Genomic DNA, 8,502 nt, shown 5'->3' on the forward strand with positions numbered 1-8,502 from the left:
AGAAACCTGACACAAGCAAATTCTCCATAATTGTAAGTCATGTTGGCCAACTGCTGACACACACTTTCAGCCAAAGTACACTCAATCATCACTGAATCATAGAGTAACAGAATATCCTGAGTTGGAAAAGACCCATGTGGATCATGGAATCCAACTTCTGGACACACAGGATCATCCAGAATTTAAACGTTATTTCTGAGATCACTGTCCAAACACTTCTTGAACTCTGACAGCCTGGGGCTCTGTGACCACTGCTCAGTGCCAGTGCATGACCATTCAAGCTAACGCAGCTCAATGCCATTCCCTTAGGTTCCAATACATACATGTCCTTATACACGTACATATCGTGGCAAAGTACTCTTCACAAAGTATATTCAGTTTATCAACATGGCCTTCGCCAAACTTAGATTCACCTCAGTTTGACTACTCTTCATTCTTGAGATGATTTCATTGCCATCCTAGCGATTAAGGATGAAAAATGAGACAGCTAAATGTTAACTCAAAAAATCAACTCTGCACTTTTTTGATTTCTCCATAGTTGTGATAGTTTAAATACAGGATTTCTTGATAGTAGTTTTTGTTTGAAACTATATTTGTTTGCAATTGGAAAAATAACTGCTAAGTAAACATGTCCACACTGTGAATAACATCCTCATTCTTTTGCTATGAGCAGATACCAAGAGTTAGATAAGGGTATTTGGCATTATAAATTTAAAAGATTCGTGATTTTACACAATTCAGCCGTGTCAAAAGGGAGAATTAATGAAATATAGTTGAACGAATAGGAGAGAGGAAAAGGTTAGTCAATGATGCAGATAATTCTAATGCTCCAACACAGATGAAACAGTGTGTGTCCACAATCATTGGGTGCCAGTAAACTCCAGCATTGTCCTTTTCCCCATTTCTCCTGGATGCAGAAATACATTGCAGAGAGATATCATCACAGCTGTTTAAGGGATATATAATGTTTTAAAAACACCTTAATTAGAACTGTGCTCGAGAACATTTTGCATGTATCCAAATGTATATGTATAGTCTTATACTAATGTATATTATGCATATATACATCAGTATATGTGTGTATATTTAGATAGAGATGTATAACATGTAGTCAGCTAAATATTTAGTATGGAAAATTGCTCAGCTTGACAGAGTAAAAATGACTGATTTGACCACAGAATTACAGAATTGCAGAGATTGGAAGGAACCTCATAAGATCATTGAGTCCAACCCCCCTGCTAAAGCAGTAACCTACAATAGGTCACACAAGTAGACATCCAGATGAGTCTTGAATATCTCTGCAGAAGGAGACTCCACAACCTCTCTGGGCAGCCCGTTCCTGTGCTCCATCATCCTTAACATGAAGAAGTTCTTCCGCATGTTAGTACGGAACTTAGTATGTTCAGGTTTTAGGCCATTACTCCCTGTCCTATTGCTACACACCACTGAGAGGAACCTGGCCTCATCCATTTGCCTCCCACCTCCCTTTCCATGTCATCTCTATATACATGTAGCTTACTGGGTAAAAAACAAGCTTTTCTTTGGTCTGAATGTTGAATGAGATACAATTTGTTCTGATGCGTTCCATGTCAGTGCAAATACAACCTGTATTTTAGCTGGAGAATTTTTACTGTGAGTGGATGAAAAAAGATGTATGGAACAGAAAGAACTTTTTTTTTTTTTTTTGGTCACAATCATAACAGGGAACATAGACTACTGGATTAAAAAAAAAAAAAAGTTCAAAAAGTCTCCTTTGATTTGTAAACTGAGTAGATCTAATCTTCAGATCACCCAGGGAAAATAAGTACATGATAGATGGAATTTTTATAGTGTCATTTTTTTCTGACCAGTTACATTTTAACAGTTCTGCTGAGATGATAGACGTTCCAGAGGAGTCTTATGCTTCACAGAATTTTAACTGCAAACCTTTATCCTTAACACATATCTCCTAAGGCAATAAGAGACGTCCCAATCAACACTAACATCATTTAAATCTGCATCAGCCAGAAACTACAAGTCTATGTCAGTTATGATTGCTGCCTGTTAATGGTGTCCTTCATTATTATACCATCTATTATTTTACTTCTTGTTATTATATGCCTGTGTCTGGGTGCTATGAATGCAGTTTGCATTATCCAGTAGATGTAAAATGAAATGATATGCTAAAAGAACTATTATTGTTTCAAAGTCATTAAAACTTGTTTTAAAGATCAGTCCTGTATGGGAAAGGAAAACTAGCAGTGGTATGTAGAGATTTTAGGACATTCATTTGCTGCAGTAAGGCTACAAGAATCAGGGGAGAGCATGAGGGGTGATGAATTTTAGAGGAAGAGTACAGAATGGGAAATTATGGTAGGAAAATAAAAGAACTGAAAAAGAGGTAAAAAGAAAGCGCAAAGTGAATACTGGCAGTAAATCCAGCAGAAGTGGTAGAGGAAGAAAGCAGATTTCCAGGGGAGTGAATAAGCCTTTAGTTATCCATAAGTGGTCCCATTACCAATTTAGAATTCATTACAAGCATTAGCATGGCAGCCATCAGCATCGTTTCTGGAACCTCCCTAAATGCTTTCTTTCATCCTTGTGAAAACCTCCAAAGCATAGCAATACAGCATGGCTGGCACAGAGCCAATTCAGAGCTTCTCAGCTGCATAATAAAAATGGAGTTATACGACCAGAGGGATGAAAAAGTGGGATCAGGCCACGGTCCTCTCCTGTCACTAGAATGGGCAGAGATGGGATTCAGGAGAGCCACAGGGAAGGAAACTGATTCCTGCTCTGGACAGAGTTGTATCCCTCTGGAGGGACCTTCACCTCAGGCTTTCTGCTGAGCTTCGGCAGCAGGAGCAGCATAAACGGTCAGGAAGATCTCTAGGGCTTTGGCACAGCAGCCTGCTTTGCTAAGAACATATTGCTAGCCCAACTGTGCTACAGCTGGATTCCCTCTATTGCCAGTTGAAGAGCAAAAGAGGCCAACTGAATCACTCGATATTTTGGGAATAATAGAAATCATAGAATGACAGAATCATTTGAGTTGGACAAGACCCTTAATTGTCATCTAGTCCAACTCCCCAGCAGTGAACAGGGGCATCTGCAGCTACTTCAGGCTGCTCAGGACCCTGACCTTGAATGTTTCGTAATATCTCATAAGTTGTGTTCTCATAATTGGTGTTCTCAGCAATGATAGCTGGGGAAGCAACAATGAAGATACATTGAGGTGATAATTTTTTTTTAATGATGGTTATTGAAAAATTATTTTTTTGAGTACAGTTAAACCTTTGCAGAAAGCTGTGCTGAATTTGTCATACAATTTTAGTTGACAAAGCTTTCAAAACTTTAATGTTTTGTAAATATGTTTATTCAGCCTTGCCCCAAACACTTCATTAAAAAAATTAATTAAAACCAATACTGTAGAATGTAAGAGCATCCAAAGCAAAGTGATACCCATCTTTTTAAGTTGGAGAAAATGCTTCATTTTACAAGAAACAACCTTTTTCTTTTTTTTTTTTTAATGTCAGCAGTAAATGTGGGAGAAAAATATATTTAAAAAAAAAATAATCCTAAAACAAGAGTGATGTCTCTAGCTTCTTTGAGATCTGCTACTCTTTGATGTGTCCTTAGAAGGAATCTGTGCAGTTCTCAGTAACTGAGACAGGACTGGTTTGGCATTTTTGTTTTTCTGAGGCAATGGTTCCACTTTGCAGATAACTGAGTAGCACTTTTTTAACAAATATCAAACTTGCCTAGGACATTCAGAGATTCAAACACATATACAAAGAAAGCCCTACCACTCCAACATCCTTCCAGATGACTCTCCAAGTGGCTTTGGAGAAGCAATATTCTAATGGCATAATGTTTTCTAAGAAGCTTACTGCTTCTCTTGTAAAAAGGAGCATCTGAGTTTGAAGTTAGCAGGGTTAAGCTGGTTATACTCTGATGGTCTATCAGCAAGAATTCTGTGCTGTATTTTGCAAAAGAAATTCATCCCCAAAACAAATTTGGTGTGAGCCCATATGGCATCCTAGCACCAAAGCCAAGTTTATAGGCCCCATAGAATGGTGCTCTCTGTCTTTTTTCATTATTGAATATTATTGCTGGAAATTAACTAGATCCTAGTAAGAGCTGTAAAAACACAATACAGAGGATTAGCTATTAAAGGTGTAAATAGCCGATTATGTATAGATACGTAGTCAGCACTCCTCTCTCTTCTCCCTTTGCTCTTTCAAGAGTACTTTTTCTTCTGTAAAAATTATTTGTTTTGAAGAATATTAGGTTGGTCTACTAAACTTCTGTAACTGCTTCAGGTTTGTTTTTTGTATGACTTTGGAGATTTTTTGACAAAACACTGAAAATGTTGTTCTTTCTGATATCTCTATTGCTCGTTATGTGAAAAGAACCAGCTTTTGTCTGAATCCTGAATCTAAAGATTTGCATTTTAGTTAGACTATTAATGTTATTACTGTTTAAGATTTTATGTTGTGCTGGCAATGTGCATTTACAGCCCAGCAAGCCAGTTGCATCATGGACTGCATCAAAAGAAGTGTGGCCAGCAGTTTGAGGGAGTTGATTCTCCTTTTCTTCTCCACTGCAGTACTGTGTACAGGTCAGTGGCCTCCAATGTAATGGTTTGAATTTGTCAGAGCAGGTCCTGAGGATGGCCCCAAAGATTATCAAGGGGCTAGAACATCTCTCCTGTGAAGACAGACTGAAAGAGGTGGGGTTGTTGAATCTAGAGAAGAGAAAGCTTTGGGGAGACATTATTGTGGCATTCCAGTACCTGAGGAGAGCCTACAGAAAAGCTGGGAGGGATTCTTTGTAAGGAATGTAGTGATAGGACAAGAGGTAATGGCTTTAAGCTAAATGAGGGTAGATTTAAATTAGGTATGATGAAGAAATTCTATACTCAGAGGGTGGTGAGGTAGTGGAACAGGCTGCCCAGAGAAGATGTGAATACCCCATCCCTGGAACTGCTCAAGGCTAAGTTGAATGAGGCCTGGCCAGCCTGATTTGGTCCAGGGCATCCCTGTCCTTGAAAGGGATTTGGAACTAGATAATATTTGATGTCCCTTCTGACACAAACCATTGGGTGATTCCATGATATTGCATCACAGTAAGGTTGGTCTAATTTCCATTCTGAGTTTAGGTATCGGTCTATGCCTTCTGATCTCTGGATCAGATTTACACAACTTGCCATTCATTTATCCATATATTTATAGGCACCATTCTGTGACAGTACTGGGTTGAATGAGAAATAGTTCAGTGTTCACTGGAGATTCCATTAGGACTTCTTGACTTTAAAAGTACAGAAGAAATCAGCAACTTGCTGGGTGAGCCTTACCTGCTGTCAGAGAGCAGATGGTGCAGGCAAAAGCATTGGCTTTTTCTTCCAAAAATACTGAGCTCGGGGTTGCTACTAAGCATTAAGAAAAGAGGAGAAAAGCAAGGAAATCACTAAAACTCATGTGTGAATTGGTGAGGTTGTGGCAACCTGTAGTTTACACTGTGCTTATTGTGTGTGAGTATCTTCATTGTCTGAGTCCGTGTATCAGCAAAAAAAGGATGAGCAGGAGAACTTATATGAACAAGGTGATTCCAAGGAGAGTCCTGTGTGCACATTTGGAGTGCTATGGGAAGTGCAGTGAAAATAATGGGAGATCTGGCATGCTGCGGCTGATATTACTTACTGAGCATAGGTGGTGGCCAAATACTGAAGTCAGATAAAAATGTGCTAAGTAGAGCTGGCGATCAGTTTAGCAAAGAAATGGAAGGATAATACTTTCAACCAAACCACTGGTCAGCAAGTAAAATTTCAGCAATAACATTCTCCTTAAGCAAATGGAAGCAATGTGGACCAGGGAGATCAAAAAAGATGCAGTTACAGCAATTAAGCCTGAAAATGGCTACTTGAGACTATTATTATTTTTGTGACTGTTAGTATTATTGTTATTTGCCTGAACAGATAGAAATGATTAGGTACAGTATACGTGGAGAACAGAGTAGCAAAATACAGATTGATAGTCAGGAGGCATAGCAGCAAAGCTTATTGCCTATGTACATTTTTAAATACCCCAGCAATCCTTTTTCGAATTGCATTAGTATCTTATTGTATACAAAATGAGCCTCATAGGTGCCATGTACTTGTTAGCTCACTATCATATCATATTTCCAGCTTGTCCCATCAGTATTTTATGCACAAAAGTTATATCTGTTGTAGAAACTGAAAGCCCTATTGCAAGCCTAGCCTTATTCATTTTAGCTATTAAATTGACCCAGTTCAGAATAAGGTATGAGGCTTTTCATTATTTATTTGCAAAAGAGTTTTACAGGAGGAAAAAAATTAGAAATTGTACTTGTGTTTGGAAAAAAAGCTCATCAACCAAGATGTACAAATATTCTAAACAACTATTGCACATGGCAGAGTACAAGGCTTGCCAACGGTGTAGAGGCGTTCTCTGCCACTGTTCCTGGGTTTTGGCAGGTATTTCCTGTGCAGAAGAGCAAGGGGCAGTATTTTTGGAGACTATAAGAGTGCTCAGGATCATTGAGAGCCTGGGAGGAGAGACTTATTTAGGGGAGGGAACATAGAGAAGAGGAAAAAGAAAGTTTTTCTTGAGGGACGTCTCAGCTAGCTGAAAACTTGCTAGGTCAGCAGGCCTTGATTCAAATGATGCGGGAATGAACAAAAAAGCTGGAAAGCCTCTCTCCCTGTCTGAGCTGCTGGTAAGGTGAGGATGTCCTGTGCCCTCAGCAAGGCTGCTGAGTAGGGTTGGACAGAACCCAACAGTTTTTCTTTGTGAAAAACCTCAAGGTTGTTTTTGATGTTAATATACATGAGACTGAGACTTTCTGATAGTTATCATGGAAAGGATAATGATGGTCAGTGAAACAGGGCTTTCAGGTACGTGTTTACGTACAGCAGAGTGAGAATGCAGGTCTGACTCTGTGCATGAGTGTATTGTGAGTGTGCATTCTGTGTGAGCATATTGAGCAGTGCACTGGGCAGCTCTAAAGTGACACATTTTTCCTTTTCACATCTTTTAAGAAAATTTTGCTCAATGTAAAATTTATCCCACTCGAAACAAATAGGACTGCCAGCACCGTAAGTCCCCTGCCAGCCTTTCCCAGGCCTACTCTCACTCACTGAGGGCCCAGAGCCCCATTTCAGAGCCCTTCCTGACTGCTCTCTTTAACAGTGCTTTGTCCCTTGCTTGGCAGAGGGTTTTCCAAGAGAGGAACTTGTGTCTCTAACAAATGATGTATAGGAAAGGCAAAGCAGATATAGAGGAAAGAAGGCTATCTTATTTGTTGCACTGCTTTTCACCCCAAATCTCTGTGACCAAACCCAGTTCCTCCCCCATACCCAGAGATTTCATTTTGAAAATCTGGTCAGTCTGCTCCTGGTTAGGTTAAATCAGGATTCCCTGTGCTGTGACTAATGTGTTATACAGGGAATTTAGTAATAACGCTTAAAATCCCTTCCAATTTAAGTTTAAATCCTTGTGTCCAATTGAATCTTACTTCCCTGACAAAATTACCCTAGATTATTTTTAAACAATCAAATTCGCTGCAACCACATTTCCCTGGGTGTGCTCAGCTCCATGCTCCTCTCCCCACCTCGGAAAGCCTACACACCCTCTCCATAGTCAGGGAGAACATGTCAAGGACAGAAGTTGTCAAGTGACAAAAACAAAGCACAGGGAAGTGCTGCTCCTCCCCACTTTCCTATCCTGTCCCTAATAAGGAAAACTCATAATGCCGCTTTTAGGCAGTCTGCTCCTACAACTCGAGCCTCCTCATTTCAGCAAAGCAGCGTAAACTGCCAGCTGTATCTTTTATACCTCCAGTCACACTTTGCAGAGTAGCTCCCCACCTCTCTTCTGAGCATCAACCCCCTTCTCTTCCTGCTTTTATTCCTGCTAGATCCTGATGGAGAGAAGGGTAGGGATAGAGAATGGCTTTGCATCCAAGCCTGAGGAGAGCAGGCAGGACGGGGGAAGAGCACCTGTGTCAATTTATCACTTCCTAATACCATGATAATTAGCAAGGTTCTCATTAAGCTTATCATGGTTCCTTGGTTTAAATGCAAACTATTTGTTACATCCTGCTGACTGTTACTCCAAATAATACCCTTCTCGCATCTCAGCTAGTGTTCTCCTAAAGCCTTTCAGCTGCAAAGCCCTTTGGGCAGCCATTCCCTGGTTCTCAGCAGAGCTCTCACAGAGGGTGGGTTCTGGGACCATACAAAGTGCCTCTGTAGGGCCACAGCACAAGCACTGAGCCCTGTCTCCTTTAGCACTGTCCGTACTGGCCTCTGGCCAACTTTAGCCCTTGCTGAACAGAAGAAAAAATCTGAATGTTTTTTGGCAGAAATACAAACCGCTTGGAGCACTTCGGAGTATGGATGTGAAGTGTTTTACAAGCACCCTTAGAAGCCCAGCACAGCTCTTAGTGCTGTAAATTTGTGTAGCATGGACAAATCTTCGGAGAGCACCTAGGAGAGGCAGC

The sequence above is a fragment of the Phasianus colchicus genome, chromosome 3 (genome assembly GCF_987193195.1).
Source record: "Phasianus colchicus chromosome 3, bPhaCol1.hap1.1, whole genome shotgun sequence".
Lineage (NCBI taxonomy): Eukaryota > Metazoa > Chordata > Aves > Galliformes > Phasianidae > Phasianus > Phasianus colchicus.